The sequence below is a fragment of the Eschrichtius robustus genome, chromosome 11 (assembly GCF_028021215.1).
Source record: "Eschrichtius robustus isolate mEscRob2 chromosome 11, mEscRob2.pri, whole genome shotgun sequence".
NCBI classification, from domain to species: Eukaryota; Metazoa; Chordata; class Mammalia; order Artiodactyla; family Eschrichtiidae; genus Eschrichtius; species Eschrichtius robustus.
In genome coordinates, this window is record NC_090834.1 from 70,466,620 (window position 1) to 70,486,810 (window position 20,191).

General features: G+C 42.8%; 1 protein-coding gene and 1 pseudogene across 10 annotated transcripts in view; one reads left to right on the forward strand and one right to left on the reverse strand.

The window, feature by feature from the left end:
• Nucleotides 1-20,191, forward strand: part of TEAD1 (TEA domain transcription factor 1) — a 264,283-nt gene that overhangs the window by 143,740 nt on the left and 100,352 nt on the right. The gene's annotated exons all lie outside the window — the stretch shown is intronic.
• On the reverse strand, nucleotides 11,836-12,727 carry LOC137771732 (intraflagellar transport-associated protein pseudogene; annotated as a pseudogene).

A 20,191-nucleotide genomic window follows, 5' to 3' on the forward strand; every position in this document is an offset into this window, starting at 1 on the left:
AGAAATTTTCTGCAACCCACAGGACACTGCTTTACTGGGGACTGGAGAGTGGCTTCATCCTTAAGGCAGCACCGAGGCTGTGTATCCTGAGAGCCATAGGCACCCCTGCCCCCTCCCACCCACGGGGGCATTTAAAGCGTTCGCCTCTAACAGCACTTTGTCTCCTGAGAAGAAAGGCACAGTTGTTTTTCCTTTCTTCCTCTCCTCCCGCCCCCAGAGCGTTCTGCTTCTCACCCAAAACCATGATCTCAGACCTTAGGAGTTACAAGTCAGACATGTCATGGAGCTTCTGAGATCAGTTGTCTACATTGGTGATGAAATCGAAACACCCTAAAAGAAGTCTTTGGAGTAGGAACTTGCCAGGGTCATTAGACATGCTCGGGTTGCGAGAGAAAATGCAATTACATGAAGTAAAAGTGGGATACAAAGTAGTGCCTATTCTACAGTCATGGCTACTGTTTCAGAGGACGAGGACCAGAAGGGAACCCAGACAAATGAAAACCATTGGCTTGGAAGGGCTGTGGGATTGTAAGTGCTGGTTTTCCAAATGAAGTTCATTATTATAATGATTTTGTTGGGCTATTGATGTACATTAATTTAAAGAAATCAAATGCAAACAATTATAAGATGGCAAGATTAAGTCTGAAAGTCCAGCTGGGAACCCAGGAAGGTATGTTGTATGTCAGTCTCTCCAAGGCTGATAGCAGAAAGGGCTTGGAGGTAAGAGAAGTGTTTGCAGCCGCTGGGGAGCTTTGTACCTCTCTGCATGCTTTGTTCAGTCTTTGCCTTGGTCTCCCCACTAGCCCATCTGCCCTTAACACGGGGAATTGAACCCCTGTTGCTGTCCAGGGCTTCCGGAAGCAGAGCCCCTGTTCTCCAGTTTGTTCTCCAGTTTGTTGTTATCCAAAGCCAGGGTCTCTGTGGGATGATTTTCTTCAAGGCCCTGGCATGATGAGCCAAACGCCCAGTGCTTTTGTAGCAGGTGGTGCTTTCAGATCAGTGATTTGCCATTCCTTACGTGAAAACGAGTCCAGATTTGTGAGTTCTGTCCCCAGTTCCAAGCACTTTCTTGCCCTGTAACCCGGGTCTAGTCCCCAAAACTTTTTGAGCCTTGATTTTTAAAAAAAAAAAGAAAAAAAGCTTAATTGGACCCCATGAAATGACACATGTGAAAGTATTTAGAAATTGTTAAAGCTGTATGCACCCATGAGAGGATATTTTTATTCATATTTGCATCATAACGTAACGTGGACACCGAGGAAAGTTAACCTCTGTCAGAGTTTAGTTTCTTCTAAACTAAAATGGGAACATAACTGAGGCCTTCCTTGGGAGTTCCCTCAGCATGCAAATGGAAATTTAGGACCTCATCTACACAGCTCTGGGGTAGTTAGAATATCTTTGGAATGGAAGTAGGTTGCCTCCTGTCTTGCGGGGCATCTGCATGGGGTATACTGGTAGTACTGGGTTTAGAATAGTCAACTGTGCCCTACGGCAGGGTGGCCTCTGAATGGGTGGGTAGGCTGCATCTCATTTCATTCATAGCTTATCTCTTTGGATTCCATTTGGCCATGTGGGTTGGAATTGTAGTTATGAGTGAATTATTTTTCTGTGGTGTGTCAGAAATGTTTCAGGAAGACTGGAAGTAAGTAAACAGCCTGGGAATCCCAGCAGATGAGCTGGGGAGCGTTGATACCGTAAATCTCTAGTCAGGGCCGTGTTAGACTCACGTAACAGGAAATCCCTGTTTCGTGTGGGAGAGGAGGTGGCACAGTGCCAGGGAGACCGCTCAGCTCTGATCTGCCACGCACAGGTGGTGAGATGTCCACCCAGTCGGCTCCCCTCTTTGAGTTCAGGTTTTTCATCCAATAAGTGTAATTACAAAATAGGAAGATCAAAAGAGATAAGATAAAATGTTAGCAATTACTTCTATGATAGGGAAAATACTTTCGGGCCTAAGAATCTTAATGTTTTCATATGTGTGCTGTCTTAGTCTGTTTGGGCTGCTATAACAACACTCCATAGACTGGGTGGCTTATCTACAACAAAAAGTTACTTCTCACAGTTCTGGAGGCTAGACGTCCAAGATCAAGGCACTGGCAGATTCACTATCCAGTGAGGAGGGCCAGCTTGCTGGCTCATAGAAGGCTATCTTTTCACTGTGTCCTCACATTGCAGAAGAGGAGCATTCAGGTCTCTTTAGCCCTTTTTAAGGGTATTAATCTCATTCATGAGGGCTCCACCCTTATGACCTAATCACCTAGAGGCCCCACCTCCAAATACCACCACACTGAGGATTAGGGTTCAACATAGGAATTGGTGGGTGCACAGACATTTAATTGTAGCATGTACATTGAGGAAACAATATACATAAATTCTCTCATAATAACAACATTTTTATAACTCTTACTTTTATATAGATAACTTGTTTTAATCCTCATAACTACCTTATAAGATAGGTGTTGTCATGTTCCTGTTTAGTAGGACAGTGGACCTCAAATCCAAAGTTCGTAAGTGGAAAAGCTGGGATTTGAACCCAGGCAGTCTGGCTCCAGAGTCCCTCCTCTCAACCACTGTTCCAGTCTGTTTCAAGTTAATAAGCCCCACATACGCTGGGTTTGATATTCTCCACTTGATAGATTCTCATTCGTTTGGCAACATGCAAAATTTGTATGCCACCGCAAGGGAAACTAGAGCCCCAAGTTAAAGAGTTCTGTGTTGAGTGGAATCTCTTAGTGTGTGGTGATGGCTTTCCTCTGGGCAGCGCCCAAGTTACAAGCCCAGCCTCATGGAGACTGGCTAAATTTTAGGTACAGCCTTGTGGATCTCGTGCTCTCTGGGGCTTGAGGAACTTGCCTTTGTGTACTGGGGGTATCACAGACCACAGTTCATTCTGCTTTGTCTTGACCTAGGTGCTTTTCTAGGCAATATGTAGGTTCTGTCCCTGGCTTTTCCAGTACACACACACACACCCCTTTCTTCCTGATTACAGCAAATGATCCAGAACCCTAAACTCCCAGCCCTTCTGGAGGGTCATGACTTAAAGACATCACAGATGGTCAGTTGAAGCTTCTTGAAAAAGTGAAAAATGGCTTTATAGAAAATGCCCAGATCTGTTTTCATGTATTTTTAGACTATTGATCAACCTGTGTGGAACCTGTAGCCAGATACTGATCGACTGAGCATTGGTAAAGCGTTGCAGTGCGACCCCCGAGTGAGCACCCCTCCCCTTTACGCCCTCGCTCACTCTGTCCTCTTCCTTCCTTCTTTGCTCTTCCTCCTCCTCTCCCTCCTTCTCTTCTCCTTAACTGCTCTGCCTCACCTGTAGGGAAATGAGAGGTCTCATTTCTCACACACGGGTCCTCTGTCGATGAAAATATAGAGAAAAATTGTTTTCACAAGTGTAGAACATTTATTGAAATAATTATTTTGAAGGAACCATTACATCCAGGGTGCACATACCCATTTGCCAGATGAAGGCTTTGGGGAAGACAGGTCCACCCTGTCACGTCCTCTGAGAGTAAGAACTCAAGATAATTTATCCCAAGCTTCTCATCCTCAGCTTCTCCACAGGAGTCCAGTAGAAGATGGGGTGCTGGAGGCCTTGCCTGTGAAGTGTCTCTACTAGGAGGAGGATGAAGAAAGCATGTAGCTGGTGAAGGCCACTGCTTTTTCCAGGGACCGGGGCTCAGAGGTATCCTTGTGCCCATCTACTCTGCTCCTTCCAGCTAAGCAGAGGCATCCGGGAGCTTTCCTCAGCCTTGCCGCCTTGTGGAATGGGGTGCAGCGGAGCTTTGCTGAAGGAACTTCCGTTTCAGGAGCACCCTCATTCTGATATCAGTGTGGTTGCACAGATAAAATTAGCATCTCTATTAGTAACACCCAACCCCAAGAACCATGCAATTATCTGATGATTTTATTTAATGACTGTGCTCTTTTCAGAGCTTATTGGGGGTAATCTTCAGAGCATGTCCTGATTACATGTTGCACAGACTACATAACAAGTGAACTAAAAAAGCAATTCAGACCCCAGTTCCAGTTTAATTTGTAGTTTTTACATTTCAAGACAACATTCTTAGTAGGTAATTGTCCAGCATTTTTGTGTGTGTGTGTGGCATATGTGAGATTCTACTTGTTTAACAGTTTCCATCCTCCACTCCCCACACATCTCGTCTTTGGTTGCGACAATGAAGAAGAGAGAACAGCTGTCCTGGTTTTTCTTCACCTTGCTCATTAGGCCACCTCTCTGAGCACTTTAGGAAATGTTTAATGACTAATAAGACCTTGCAGGACATGTGTGTGGGCCCTTGGGGTCTTTTCTAAATGGAAGGCTAAATTGCAGCTGTGTGATCTTGGGCAAGTTACTTGGCTTCTGAGCTCTGATAACCTTTGCCTGTAAAATGTTCCCACTTTATAGTTGAGGCCTGCTTCACACGGTTGTGCCGAGGCTTAAAGGAGGTAGTTCTGTACAAAGGCCCTGCCTCGTCTGTGGAAGGCCTTTGAAAGTCATTTCCCAGGGGCGGGGCAGGGCAGGTGCCAAGGCTTCCCAGACTGCAGGTGGGAGAGGAGACCCTGGCCTCTTCACCTTTCCAGCCAGAGAGCGGGGAGAGTAGGTGCTTCCTTGACATGGGTAATTTCTTCTTCCTCCACACCATTCTGATGGGAGATCAAGCTATGTGTGGGGAAAGCTGGGGAGGCAGGGACCTGCCTCATTGTGTAATGTGCTAGTGCTATGTGACAAAGCTCCAGCTATCACATTTTCTTGTCCAGAGAACCATTACCAGAGGAAAGAAGGAAACGTGTGTGGTACCTATTATATACCAGGCACAGAGCCTACAAAGGTGAGAGGGACAGTTGTTGGGGGGTAGGGGGGACAGAGGGTGTGAGAGCTGGGGGTGGGAACTAAAGAGTTAACATGCAGAAACTGTGGTGAATGTGTATGGGCTTCCCTGGTGGCGCAGTGGTTAAGAATCCTCCTGCCGGTGCAGGGGACACGGGTTCGAGCCCTGGCCCGGGAAGATCCCACATGCCGCGGAGCAACTAAGCCCGTGCGCCACAACTACTGAGCCTGAGCTCTAGAGCTCGCGAGCCACAACTGCTGAGCCCGCGTGCCACAACTACTGAAGCCCGCGCACCTAGAGCCGTGCTCTGCAACAAGAGAAGCCACCACAATGAGAAGCCTGCGCACAGCAACGGAGAGTAGCCCCCGCTCACCGCAACCAGAGAAAGCCCACCCGCAGCAACGAAGACCCAACATGGCCATAAATAAATAAACAAACAAATGTATTTTTTTAAAAAAGAAAGAAAATGTGATGAATGTGTAAATGGAGGTAAGCAAAGGGCACCCTAAGTGTTGCCAGTTTCCCTTCAGCAGATGGGGGTCCACCTGCCTCAGCCCAAATGAATTCTTGTCCTTGGAGAAACTAAGTGATTTTGGCTTTTCACCACTCTTGAGATACTGGAAAATGAGAACTACTGTAAAATTAGAGAAATGAGCTTTAGTTCTACCCAGAGAGGTTTTTTTCTCTCTCTGGCTAGATTTTAAAACCTCGTAACAGGTCTTTTATTTTTTAATTTATTTTCTGTGAAATCCCTACTTGTAACGTCTAGTCTGTTTACTATGTCCATTCGTCCTTCCCTATCAGATTTATCTCAGTGTGTGACAGAATATGTACGTTACAGATAACTCAGTGTATACTGTGGGCACTGGGTTCTACATATAGTAGGTGTCTAACCATTGTCTGCAGGCTTGTCTGATTGTAAAAATGGTAGTCATTCTAGGCAGGTGCAGTGACACAGCCTGGAAGTTGTGTACAGGATAGAGTGTGAATGTACTGACACAGCCTGGAAGTTGTGTACAGGATAGAGTGTGAATGTATGTCAGAGCTGGCAGTTCTGTCGAGCAGTTGGATTCTGAACACCCATCTGTGCCTTTTGCTGGGGCATCTAAACTTTCATCTTTCAGAGCAAACAAGGTCTTTGGAACCAATATGTTCTTTCAAACAGTGCTACATGGTGCCTGATAGTTTCCATTCTGGAACCAAGTTTCTTTCTTTTTTTTTTTTTTTTTTTTGTAAAGAAGTCCGGCTGCTTTGTTAAGAAACTGTTATGTGAAGATTGCTGAGTGAGAGCTCCCACTGGAGGCTTCTTCTCTTCCAGACCCCCGCATGGTTCACTCCCAGCTGGCTCATGTGCTGATGGGGAGAGGGTTTGGGCCAGATTGCTAGAGCCTCCTCCCGCCAGGCCCTTCCAGTCCTGGACGCTAGGGAGAGTGGAGGGTGGAGAGAGTTGGTGAGCCTGGGCTCCTGGCCCTGCGAGCCATGCTGACCTGGAGGGTGTTCAGCAGCTGGCAGTGATGTCACCTTCCCCAGACTGGGCTGCCCCTGTTTGCCCTCCCTTATGTCACCTTTCTCCACTTTACACAATCATGACATGTGACAGTGCTGCTTTTTCATATATTTAGTTTTTAGTAACTTTATATGTTTTTATCTATTAGATGACATTTTTGGTTCTCTGTTCTTAATTTAAAACACACTGATTTTTTTTTTTTTAAGTTTGTAAGTATGTTTTTCATTTGTGTGTGATCATGGGTCATCAGTATACGAAAATATTTATCCAGCTCTGTTTCATAAAGTCTTCAGGAAAGATAATAGCTTGAGTAGACTGCTTTGTGCAAATTATGAATATGGCTCCCCCCTAAGACTGGGAGCAAGGCAGGGATGTTCATTCTTGCCACTTCTATTGAAAAGTGTACTGCAAGTTTAGACATCCAGCTTGTAAAGTAGGAAGCAAAACTGTCTTTATTTGCAGGTGAATTGAGCCTGTGTGTAGAAAGTCTTGAATACATACACACCCACACAAACCTATAATAAGTTCATTAGGCTTACAGGATACAGGATCAATATACAAAAATCAACTGTATATACTAACAAAAAATCTGGAAATGAAATTAAGAAAACAGTCTTGTTTAAAGAAGCATCAAAAAATAAATTTCTTAGGAATAAACTTCACAGAACAAGTACAAGATTTGCACACTGGAAACTATAAAACATTGGGGAGGAAAATTAAAGAAGATCTAAACAAATGGAGCAATAGTCCATGTTCATGGATTGGAAGACTCAGTATTTGTTAATTCTCCCCAAATTGATTTATAGATTTAATGCAATCCCTATAAAAATCCCAGCATGCTTTTTTTTTGTCTTTTGGGGGTTTTTTGGTAGAAATTGACAAGCTGTTCCTAATATTTATATAGAAAGGCAGAGGACCCAGAATAAAGAAAAAAATTTGCAAAGGAAGAAAATAGAGGATTACACTTTGGTCTCAAAACTTACTAAAAAGCTACAGTAATCAAGACAGTGTGTTACTGGTGTAAGGGTAGGTCAGTGGTACTGAGTTGAGAGTCTAGAAATAAACCATTATATTTACTGTCAATTGATTTTTCTACAAAGTGCCAAAGCAATTTAATAGAGAAAAGGATAGTCTTTTTAACAAATAGTGTTAAGACAATTGGATATCCATATGCAAAAAAAGATCAGTTTAAACCCTTACCTCACACCATACGCAGAAATTAACTCAAAATTGATTGTAGACCTAAATATAAAAGGCAAATGTAAAAGCTAATATCTTCATGACCTTAGGTTAGGCAAAGAGTTCTTAGATACGAAACTAGAAACACAGCATGCCAGACTACTTTGTAGAAGGTTTGCTAGCAGTACATATGAGATGATCTCAATCAATTTACCTTTGCTAGCATTGAAAATTGTCTTTTAAAAAGTCTTCAGTCGTTCAGTGGGTGAAAAGTGAATACATTATTTAACTATATTCTCTTGTTCCTAGTGAGGTAGAATTTTTAAAAAATTTATTAACCACTCAAAATTATTAAAACTTTCTGGACATATTCTAGCTCTCCATCCTGTCTTTTCCTAACCTGCCAAACCTTTCAGGAGGAAAAATTTCCTTGGAGAAGAACATAAGTTTGTTAGGCTTTGTACCTTGGGTTACACTTTTCCTTGTCAACTGTGGTTCTGATGGGCCTCCATGGTAGATTCATAGTGTCTTTTGTCCTTCTGCAGAGAAAATAGTGTGAGTGACTAGTTTTCAAGAAACGAACAGCAGAGTGGAGAGTGGATCTGCAGTGATCCTGTGTGATGAGAAATAGTGTGGGATTTGAAATCAACATGCTTGGGTTCAAATCACAGTTCTTACCAGCTGTGCAAACCTTGGTCCAGTTACTTAACCCTATCAAGTCCTTAACTTCACCTGCAAAATGGAGATCTGATAATTACTTCTCTCTCAGGGTGCTTTAAGCATCAAATACAATAATGTGTGTAAAGGTTTAGCGCTCTACCTGGCCTACAGGAGCCCATTCTTTTTTGTTTTGGCTGCGCCTCTCGGCTTGTGGGATCTTAGTTCCCTGACCGGGGATTGAGCCTGGGCCCCCTGCAGTGGAGGGACGGAATCCTAACCATTGGACCACCAGGGAATTCCCAGGAACCCATTCTTAATGAATATTGTTAGACTTTGGATTTCCAGTCCCTGGGACTGGAGCTTCCTGAAGGAGGTCCTTCCAGGTGTTCCATGCAGTCTTCTTTTCTTTTAAAAGCACAGGTCACTGGAAGGGTTGGGAGCAGGTCTTTCTGTCCCTAAAGACAAGATTTCCTTTGGGGCCACTGTGCTCCCTATGGTTTGAATTCATAGAGTAACTAAAGGGCAGGAAAGAATTCCTCTCAGCTCTGTCTCTGAGAATACCTCTGGGTGCTGCCGAGATACCACTCATCAATTCTGTTGTTATTGTTTTTAGGGCTGTAAGCCTTCTGGATAGAACCCAGTGGATTTTTCTGAGTGCAGAAGAATTGTCAGATGAGGGGAAAGCATTTAGACTTTATTACCTCCAGCGAACCATGCCTAATCTTGCTTTAGCCCTAAACGAACATATCCTGCCTCTAATTAGCCTGCGAGTTCTTCACAGGCAAGAAGAGGGCACCTTTTAATTCTCTCCATCTCCTAGGCACCTGCCTCAGTGCTGAGCAAACAGTAAGTATTCATGAGATGCTGGGATTATGCCTGGCATTTTCTGAGTTTCCAAATAGACCAAGTTAAGGAATTATATTCGTGTCAAATGATGTTCATCTGCATAATCTTATTTCTTTCTCTCAACAACCCTTTGGGGGAGGTTGTGAGAATGAGAACACTTATTATCCCTATTTTACAGATAGAAAAAATTAAGGCCCAGATAAGTTAATGACTTGCCAAACAGGATTCAGCTCTTAGGAGGGAGAACAGAGATTTGAACTCACATCTACTGATTCTAGTCAGTTGCGTATGTTGCTTATGCTGTCGTGTGCATCAGATACCACCCGGTCAATGGGTTTTGTCCTAGTGACAGACCACACATCCCACTTGCTTATTTTCAGATTTGCAGGAGAAAGAAAACAGTTTTTTTTTTTTTTTTTTCCATTCAATAGGTTGGATAATGAGAAAAATCCTAGGACCAAAGGTATTTACTCCTGGTCCCCCTCCTCCAAACTCTGGACAAACGTTTATGGATTTGATATCATGTTTTGCCCTCTTTGTGCCAGGACAGCTCAAATGGATGCTTTTGTCACCACCCCTCCCTTTTTGGCAGGAGTTATTGTATCCCTAGCCAATGAAAAAATGAGTGAGAGAAAATGACATTTCCTGGTAACGGAAAGTAACAGTTGGTGAAACTTTAGGGGGGTGTGTGTGTGTGTTTCAGCAAATAAGAAATGGCCACAGTGGAGCGAGTTGTTGGTTTATTGGGCTGAAGAATGTATTTGCTTGCATCACGATTGTCAATAAAGATCTTTAAAAACCCCAGCTTGACTCTTGAGGGCTGCGGGTGGTGCCTGCTGCGCTCCAGGATGGAGATCTCTTCCTGGTGGACACTTGATTCACAAGTACGCTAATTATTCCTTCCTCATCATGCAGCCTGCTGAAACAATTGCCCCGCTTGTTTGGTGCCCAGTGTGGCGCTGGACAGCAGGCCTTTTTATGGAACTGATGGCCCTCTATGTTCATATTGTTCTTTATGTACTTATTTTATAGCTTATGCAGCAGACATTTGAGTCAATTAGCTTCTTGTCTTGCAAACTGGGCGCTGCTGTTCTAGAATCAAGTTAGAAGGGTGTGTCGGAGGGCAACCCGGCTGACCTCCCTCCTTTCTTTTTGTGCCGTGTGGGTTGGTTTCAAGTTACAGCATTTTTATTGGCTCTTCTGTGCTGAACCTTGGTTTCAAAAGCTGACGTTTGTGAGTTGAATTTCTTAAAGGAATAGCTTTCCTTTTTACAAAATTGAAGTTGAGCAATACACATAGCCTGCCCCAGGGCAGGGTGATTGTTTTAAAAAACTATATACAAAGTATATATTTTATGGTACATCCTAACCAAAAATGCAAGCAAAAGGTTTCTCTACTCACAGTTCCTTCACTGGTATCAGTAGAGTCAACGCAGGCCTTGCTATATAGAGTCCTTGTTTTTTCTTGCTTTGCATTTTTTGGTATAATCTTACTCCTGCCTTATTTTTTATTCTTTTGTCCTCATTGTTTTCTTCACCCTGTATTTTTGGTAGCATGCCTTAAACCCTTTTGAGAACAAGTTGGACTATCCATTAGTTAGGTTCTGTTATGTATTGATATATCCCACAAACTATTTCTGCAGATGATAATGTTTATGGAGCAGAGCTGCACTGCTTTAAGCTTGTGAGGATTTTTGAATATTGGAAAGAAAATTAACCCCCCAAAAAAGAAGGAAAGAAAAGGAAATTTGCCTGCTTTCTCTGTCCCCTTTTCCATGGTTTTAGCTCCCTGACCTGATTAATGTATGTAGTGATGGTGGACTTGGAGGCACCGTGCGTGTCTCAAGAGCTCCCCCAGACCCAAGTGCAGCAAACAGGATTTATATCAAACGCACTTTGCCCCAAAGGACCATATGGTTCTATGCGGCAGAGACTCATGTTTACCCTTGAATCTTCAGAGCCTTCCATGTTGCCCAGCCCAAGACAGAAAATACATGAGGGAATGAACGAGCAAATGAGCCCACCCACTCAGCCTCTCCCTCCCTCTGTGTGAGCATCCCTTAAGCCTCACCCGAACCAGAGAACCTTCCCCCAGCCCATTTGGCTGTGCCATATATCTGTGGTCACCAAGGGACCCTGGATGTACCTTGGGGAGCAACTGGGTTCTTTGTAGCTGTCAGTGCTGTGATGAAAGCATGAAACATTGCTTACCCTGATATTTGTCTTTAGAAGAAAATTCTAAACCAAAGAAAAGGATCTTGAATTTGTTCCTTCCTCTTGCTTTGTTTATTTATTTTTTATTTGGCTGCATCGGGTCTTAATTGTGGCCTTTGGGATCTTTCCTTGCTGCACACGGGCTCCAGAGCACGTGGACTTAGTAGTTGCGGCACGCAGGCTTCGTTGCCCCACGGCATGTGTGATCTTAGTTCCCCTACCAGGGATCGAACCTGTGTCCGCTGTGTTGGAAGGCAGATTCTTAACCACTGGACCACCAGGGAAGTCCCCCTCTTGCTGACTTTGAACATTGGCTTGTAATGCTCAGATTGATCCTCTAGCCAAACAGTTTTCTTCCTTTATCCATGTATTTATTGAGCATCTTCTACATTCGAGGCTACAGTGTTAGCACAGGAGATGGAGAAGCATAAAGATATGGTGTGCTTCTGCCTGGTCCCTTCCTACCCAGTTGTAGAGATTAGGCGTGAACTTGGGTGTTTGTAGAAACTCATCAAGAAAGCTATAAGATTTGAGTATATATATTTTTTTATAGTAGGTATATATTTTATTGTAAAGTTGCTCGAATAAGAACAAAATAAAAATAAACACGAAGATGTCTTGGTGGATCAGTCACGGGGTTTCTCTAAGTCTGTGCTCTTGCTCTTTTGCTTGCATAGCTCTTTGATGGCATCTATCTCTGCAGGAGTGAACTTGGGGGTTAGCATCACAGCGTCATAATCAAATTCTTCATCAAGTGAGAAGGGCCGAACTTCATCTCCGACTATCTCTTCCCTTTGTTTGCTCTTTTTCCAGTGGGCCTTGGCTTCACTCCAGACATAAGAGGCTGGGCCACGGAAGGAATGTAAGAAGGAACACTCATGCTCATGTCCTGCTCCACCTCTCCTGGAAGCAGCAGCACATCCTTACTCATTTGGGGCTTAATCTCTTCATCCAAGTCCAAATCTTCTAAATCAAGGAAGTTGTCTACCTTCACCTTTCCTGCCCGATTCAGATCACCTTGAAAGGAACTGCCAACTTTTTGGCCTTCATCCATCACTATCTGTTCCTCTTCTGAACACTGTGACGAAGTACAAAGAAAGATGGCTTTATTGCTAAGATGGTGATCATTTGGTTCATTTCTCTGAGTAAATTTTACTGAAGTAAAATTGTTTTCTGAAGAATTGGTTCCAAAGGCTCCTCTTTTGGTCACATTATCTTTTGAAAGATGAGTGAAAGTGCTCAGAAATTCTTCATATGTTTGCTCGTGACAATTAACAAACTTATCCAAGACTTCTTCAATATGCCGATCTTCATCCATCACCTCCAATTCTGGTATCTGGCAGGCATTCCTATTCATGAAGCCACTTTATCTCTTCTTCCCTAGTTTTACGTCTCGGCTCCCATCTAGTCACTTCGCATTATTGGCGTCTTTATTCAGACAGACTCCTCTCGCGGAGCCACAGAGACAAACTATCGTAGCCACGCATCCCATAGAGCAGATTTGAGTATATTGAGCACATGTTATACCTGGAAGACAGTTGCATAGTGCCTTACTTGTAATCTCCTATGTAATTTTTTTTTTTTTTTTTTTTGGCCGCACTGTGCTGCTTGCAGGATCTCAGTTCCCTGACCAAGGATTGAACCCGGGCCGCAGCAGTGAAAGCGCCGAATCCTAACCACTGGACCACCAGGGAACTCCCTTCTATGTAATTCTTGAGGCATGACACATGTGTTGGCATCGTGAGACTGTTGAGGCCATCTTTATCTCTCCCTAACACCAAGATCCTAAAGGCGCGTTGGGAGGGGGAGGGTTTGTAGTTGTCTGTAGAACAGGGCAAGGGCATTTTCTAACTGAGAGGATCAGACAAGTTTGATGAGGTGATTTTGCTGAGCTGGGCCTTGGGAGTAGAGATATTGAGGGAGGCCAGGTGAGGGACAGGGAGGCCAGGGAGACCATCAGAGAAGGGACTTGGAGTTACTATCGAGGAGAGACCTCTGTATCATTAGGAAATAGAGGAGCTTAGCCTTGGTGGAATTGGAGGAGATGATTGAGAGAGAATTGAGGTAGTTGAGGGTGACAGTGAACAAATGAAGAGAAAGAACATCCTGGAGACTGAGCAGTACCTCACCTCACTGGGCAGGTGAGGTCAGAGGATAGCCTGCCCTGCAGAGATCACAGAGGCTTCCAAGGGGCATCCTGTTAATAGTATAAATAACTTCTGGATCCCTTAGTGAAGTCGGCGCTGCTCATCTCGACATGTATTGTATTTATCTGGGTAGGAAGCGGGCAGCCTCCTCTCGGTTGGCCTACCTCGTTCCCTGGGCTGCCTGGGCAGTGTGCTGCTGCCATAGCCCCTGGGCCCTCAGGAGGACTCAGCTCAAACCTGACCGCCGTCGGGGCAGCCTGAGAGTTGGCCCCTCCTCATCACAGGCCCAGTTACCTCCGGACGTGGAGACCGTCGTGCTCAGAGGCGAGCACAGAGTGACGGACCAGCTCTCAGGGCCTCGTGTCATCCAGGGACGTCCCTTCCCGAGCAGTCCAGCCCAGCCCAGCCCAGCCCAGCCCCGTTTGTTCTTAGGTGTCTGCTGCCGGGGTGCATTTGATAAACAAGACTTATCATGTGTTCATTCTTTTAAAAAAGCTGTCAGCGTATGTGTCATATGCATAAATATACACACACGTGTTTTACACATTAATTATAGTGGATTGTATGTGTTATTTATGATTACCTTATATATACACAGACACATACTGTGAAGTATATATACTTCAGAACCCATCTCAAATATCACTTCTTCCATGGATGTTTTCCTGCAGAGCCTGCCCTTCCACAGCCCCCCTCTGCCACCTAAAGGCCTTCTCTTTTCCCTGAATTCCCCCAGTGCCCTGATCTTAAGATCCGCTTTGTTTACCATTAATTAGGTGCATATTACCCTCAAGCTCCTTGAGGGCGGATACCCTGCCTCATTATCTTTGTGTCTCAAAAATCTGGTTTTTATGTAGTCAAGAAATACGTGTTTGAATTAATTTTTTTTTTTTTTAAGATTCTGGAGAGGATTTTTTTTTTTTAAGCAAAAGGAAAATATAAAGTCTCTATTTGTCTATAACTGTGTACATTGGCTTTATATATTTAAGTTTTGTACTGTACTTACTCTTTCTGTACTTACTGTACTTACTTATTTCTTATTGAAACATACCACTTTGCTTTAAATAGGAAGGAAACATTTGCACTTCTAATTGATATGCCAGGCAGGAGATTTACTGCTTCCAATAAGTATAGGAGGCAGGAAACCTCCCCCCCACCCCTCCCCGCTAGAGCACATGGGATAACTGATCCTGGAGCAGCAATGTGACTTGCCCTGAGGCACATAACAAGGGAGCCACAGATCCCAGATTCACACCCACGTCTGACTTTTTCCAGTGAACCGCACTGCTCCCCAGTAATGATTAAAGTGGTTACTATGTACACACAAAATGCATTAGGTTGCAAGTTTTATTTGTTTACACTTCCAAGCTCTGTTTATGTGTGTTGGATCTTCATAATTTAGGGGCATATGAAGGATTGTCTATCCCTAAATTAAAAGGAAGAAGCCTAATAAAAACCAAGATGGAACATTGTCGGAGATAGTCTTTCAGTCAATCTAGACACTGAACAAGGGTTATAAATACAATATATATAGATGACTGGGAAAAAATAATCAAAAATTTTGGTAAATTGTCCTCAAAGCCAGACTGCTTCTTAGTAAAGCAAGAGAAAAGTAGTAATGTTCCCAAGGCTGTGTTTAATCTATAAATTCTTGGTAAGACCTTATTTTCCCCCCTCTTTCTATTGAGTTTAAGGTTTCCTTCTGGTTCTTGCACTAATCATTAATAACTATACTGTTGTCACAGCTCAAAACTTTCCTATTGACACTTCAATCATTTTTAAAGATCTTGAATGTTCAACCTTTATAAAGCTAACCTTTTACACTCTATTAAAATTTAAGAACCGCTTGATTCTCAGTGAATGCCCCAGCTACTGGATCATGAAAGCATTACCTTGTGCCAAGGGCATGATGCAGTACACTCATTCCTTTTTAACAAATAATAAGAAGTTTGACTTTCCATTTACACATCCTGCCAATTGCTAACAAGTTTCCATCAAGTTCAAACACCAGATTGATCCTAAGAAATTGAAAATATTGATTTAACCCTCTGTCTGATTTGTACTGCAGGCACCTGCTAGTTCAGTCTTAGCACATTACAATTGCTTGGCTGTAATTCCTCAGGGGACCACTAATAACTACCACATCTGTCTTTTCATCTTCTGAAATTATGCTAGCAGTTGTCCGAGTCAATTGTGATTCATTTGATACTGCTCTCCTTCAAGACATATTGCAACCAAATAGACTTGCTCACCAGTAATATATCTGATGACATAGTTAGTTCTCGTTAATTGACAGAATGATTCAGGCTTTTATGGATGGCATTAATTGGTCCCTTGTGTCCATGCAATAATTGACCAGACAGAAGCAGCAGCATTAGCTTTCACCCAGTCAGGAGAGTTGTGAGATGAGGTGAATGTAGTAAGGATGACAAAATGTCTGTATTTTTAATCAAGATTTTATCAATGAATTGAAAAAAGGAAGATTTGGGGTGGGGGCGTGGAATTCAGATCATCCTAATTATGAACATTGCATTCCAGCCTGCACAGAGGTGCTGAAATACTGCTGATCTGCCTTCCCCCTGCCCTTCTTGTGCTGAAATGTTTTAATACAGGGTTCAACTTGGATCTAACATGTACAGAGCAGGAGAGTACTGTGCATGAATTAAGATCATGAAAAAGGAGAAATATAAACAGCTTTTTGATACTCATCATTAGCAACCCAAGAAACTAGGCACGTAAAGTCTACAAATGTGGGATTTGTCTTGCATCTTAGCTAGAGAGTAAGTCACACCCCCAAAAATGTTTGGGTACGTTGTTTCATCTTCCTGAAACTTAAATTTACTCTTGTCCCTATGCTGCTGAGAAAAGCTTTGGATCCCTTTTCCCAGCAGGATAAAGTTTTTCATGTATAAAAAATTTCACAACCTATCACCACTGTTTATTCCCCCTATTCTTTTAGTCACACAGAGTTACTTATTATGTCCAAGGTCTAATACTATTTAGCCATTTTAGAAGTCCCCACTCATTCTTCAAGAACTCTTTTCAGGTGCCTCCTCTGAATTTCTCAAACAGGGATTAGCCGCCGCCTCCTTGGTGCTTACACATTTGGTTCCTTTCTTCCCCAAGCAGACTTTAAGCTAGCCTTGGGCAAGGGCTGTATCTGTATGCTTCACACATGTAATTATGTAAAGACCTAATAAATGTTTGTTGAATTGAGTTGCAGTAGTTACATCTTGAGGAATGAGAATTTAAGGTTTGAATTCAAGAAAGATGACTTGGATAAAATTAGATGTCAAGCAATATGTATTATAGCCAGTGTTAACAAGTGGCTGGCAACCAGTGTTGGGGATAATTACAGTTTGGTGTAAAACAAGCCATTTGAGGTGTGAAAGATAAATTACTCAGCTCACATTTGGATGGGGGAGGGTGATGTATGAATTACACAGAATAGATTTTCTAGCATTTGATTTACTTAGACTGTTCATCCTTTTTAGGTCATCTGTTACTTAGGCTGGACAGTGGCTGGAACAGATATCCATGGAAGCTTTGGACTTGTGAACATCTGATGCAACCTCCTTTTAAGGGCAGTGCACTCTGACAGACCTGGGCTCAAATCCCAGCACTGCCGTCTATTAGCTTTGTGCTTTGAGTGAGCTCCTTAACTGGTCTTAGGCTTAGGTTCCTCATCTGGAAACTGGGAATAATAATAGTACCTGTCTTACAGAACTGTTGTGGTAATGGAGAGGGATATTTGGGAAATGTGTTGCTCATTGGCTGGCACACAGTAGGCACTTAATAAATGATACCTGTTACTGATTAAAGATAATGTTTTGATGCTTCCTTCTCAGAGTTCGGAAAGGTGGAGTGTAAATACAGTAGTATATGTAGAGAAAATGCTTTATGGAGTTTTGTGACTTTTTACCCTGCCTTTGATTCTCTAGTTGCATGAGATTGCCATTATCTCTGTGATTATATGTCACTTCCATGGGACTCAGAGCTTCGGGTGCTCAGAACGTAGCAGAAAGAGGGCAGGAGCTAATGTGCCAACACACGAGGGGCGAATATATGTATTATCAAACCTTGTGGTTCGTTTGTTTGTTTGTTTGTTTAACTAGAAAGCAGCAGATCTGCCATTGTGATAGTATTTTATTTTCACTGATTTGGGATAGATTCCTGGCGATGCCAATAGTTTTACTACCCGATCTAGGTCTAGCATTTTATACTTACAGAACGCTTTTATATTTGCAGGAGAATAAACTTGTTTGGCAGTGAGCTTTTAAATGGTAAAATTTATACCATCAGTTGTTACATGGATGGATGGATGAATGAATGAATGCCTTAATGTTGCTCTTTGGAGTTTTATTTGAGAGTCATAATAATCTTCTTTTAAAATGTTACTCTTCCTGTTAGGATAAATACAGGGCACTGAATGTAGTGTAAACGAGGTCAATCAGATCGATTCCTCATAACCCCTAAGTGGGATCATTACACTGAGGGAATGGGAGCAGAGAAAAGGCTTAGTAATTTTGGAACCTAGTAGACTTTAGGGGTAGAGTACCTGGGACCTAGGGAAAAAAAGATAATAGGATTTGGGAAGGAAGTAAAGCTAGGAAAGGAGGATGATAGAAAGCAATCGTTACTTCTTACTAGATTGGGGAAGAAGTGGAGACGACTCCCTCTTCTGTTTCACGCTGCAGGAAAAAACACAGGTCGTCACTGTTAGTAGTCTTACTTTTATGGGTTGGATAGAAAGACCGGTCTTGGATTTATGAGCTCATCAAGATTTTGTAGATGAGCTGGAAACCTAACTCTGCATGTTGTCTTTCCAGGAGCAGTTCAGTGTCTGACTTCAGGCCTTGGAAAACAACCCATTCTTAGGCTGGGTACTCCCTCTACTAGTTTCTGTGCCTTAAGTGTTATTTTGAAAAACCTCCACCATATTGTGGACATAGCGGGGTAAAGGTGGAGAATAAAGTCACATTGGTCATAAGAAGAAAAAGTAGATCTATTTTTCTTTGGCAAAGATCACCTCTGAAAAGTGGTGTATTGTGAAGTGCAGTTTCCTTAAATACAACTAACTCAGCCTTAATGTGTGCTTTTTTTATGTTCAGCAGCTAAGCCCAAGTTAATTAATGCTGCACATCCCATAGTGACTCTTTCTCAAGCCAGGCACACTTGCATATACCCTAGTGCAAAAAGGCAAACAACTTAATTAACTTACTCTCCATCCATAATTCTCTTGAAATTAACTATTTATAATGTCTAGGAGTTTACACTGCAAGCATACTTTAAAAACTATTTAGAATAAAAGGGACCAACATTGTTGGTTACCCTCTCATTCCTCTCTTTGCCTACTTAGCTGTTAATATGAAAAGTAGCCATTCCTGTCACACTCTAGGGCTGCATGCTTGAAACTATTATTAATTTCTGCAAACACTCAATATTTCTTATTTGTTATTCCTTTTTTCAAGATGTGTTAATTTTTCATTGAGCCCTTACCCTGTGCCTGGCACTGGGCCCTCAGTAGTGGACAGGGCAGATGTGGCTGCTGCCCTCAGTGAGTTTATAGAGTTTCTTTGGAAGCTTCAGACACATTGTGTTGTTTTGCTAGGGTTGCTGTAACAAAAGACCACAGACTGGGTGGCTTAAACAGCAGAAACTTATTTTCTCACAGTTCTGGAGGCTGGAAGTCCAAGATCGAGGTAGCAGCGGGTTTGGTTTCTCCTGAGGCCTCTCTTCTTGGCTTGCAGACATCCACCTTCTCCCTGTGTCCTCACATGGGCTCCTCTCCGTGTGCAGGCATCCCTGTTGTCTCTTCCTTTTCTTGGACACCAGTCATGTTGGATTAGGGCCTCACCCTTATGACCTCATTTAACCATAATTACTTGTTTAAAGGCTCTGTCTTCAAATACAGTCACATTGGGAGTTAGGGCTCCAACATATGGATCTTGAGGGGGACACGATTTAGTCTATAATACACGTTAATAGTTACTGACATGGGTAGGTGGTGGTCCCTGTGTGTGACCCCAGTCTTGGTCAGGGCAGACTTGGTGGAGGCAAGGGTTGTCTAAGATGGGAATTGACATAGAAGTAGGAGTTGGTCAGGAAGAGAGGGAAGGGAGAAATATCTTAGGCTACATGTTTGAAGGTCCAGAGGACATGGAAGAGGATGTGGTAGATAATTCAGTATGACTGGGTTTAGAAATAGCTTGCTTTTTCTTCCGTCTGAATTTGAATGCCATGTACGCATGAATTGTAGTCTTGAATTGTGTCAGCTCTATAGAACTCAGTGTATTTTGTCCTTGGATTTGTGATCGGTGTTCAGTGTGAAGATGGGATGCAGTCACCTTTTATCTGTGGAGAGTCGGGGTTATGAATGGGATTGACAGAGTAGCCTCTCCCCCACATACCTGTACTGCTCTGGTTGGGTTTGTCATCTGCCCTCATCCACCACCTACAGGTGCTGCCTCTGTGCAGGCGATGTGTTCCACAGGTGGGTGCAGGAGTGAGATGGATTGCCCAAACAAAAAGTAGGGGAATAAAGAAGGGGAAAAGATCCACCTATAATTCCTATCACCCAGAGCCAACCACATTTTGATATATTTCCTTTACATGACTTAATTTTTATTTTACAAAGTTGCGATCATCCTATATGTATATTTTATCTTGCTTTCTTAAGGTATAGCATAAGCCATTCCTGTTAAATATAATTTTTAATGCTTGTTTGTGTTCTACTCAGAAAGAACAAGGCAATGTAAAGCAAAAATAAAATACCCTTTTTTGCCTGTACTCATTTTCTA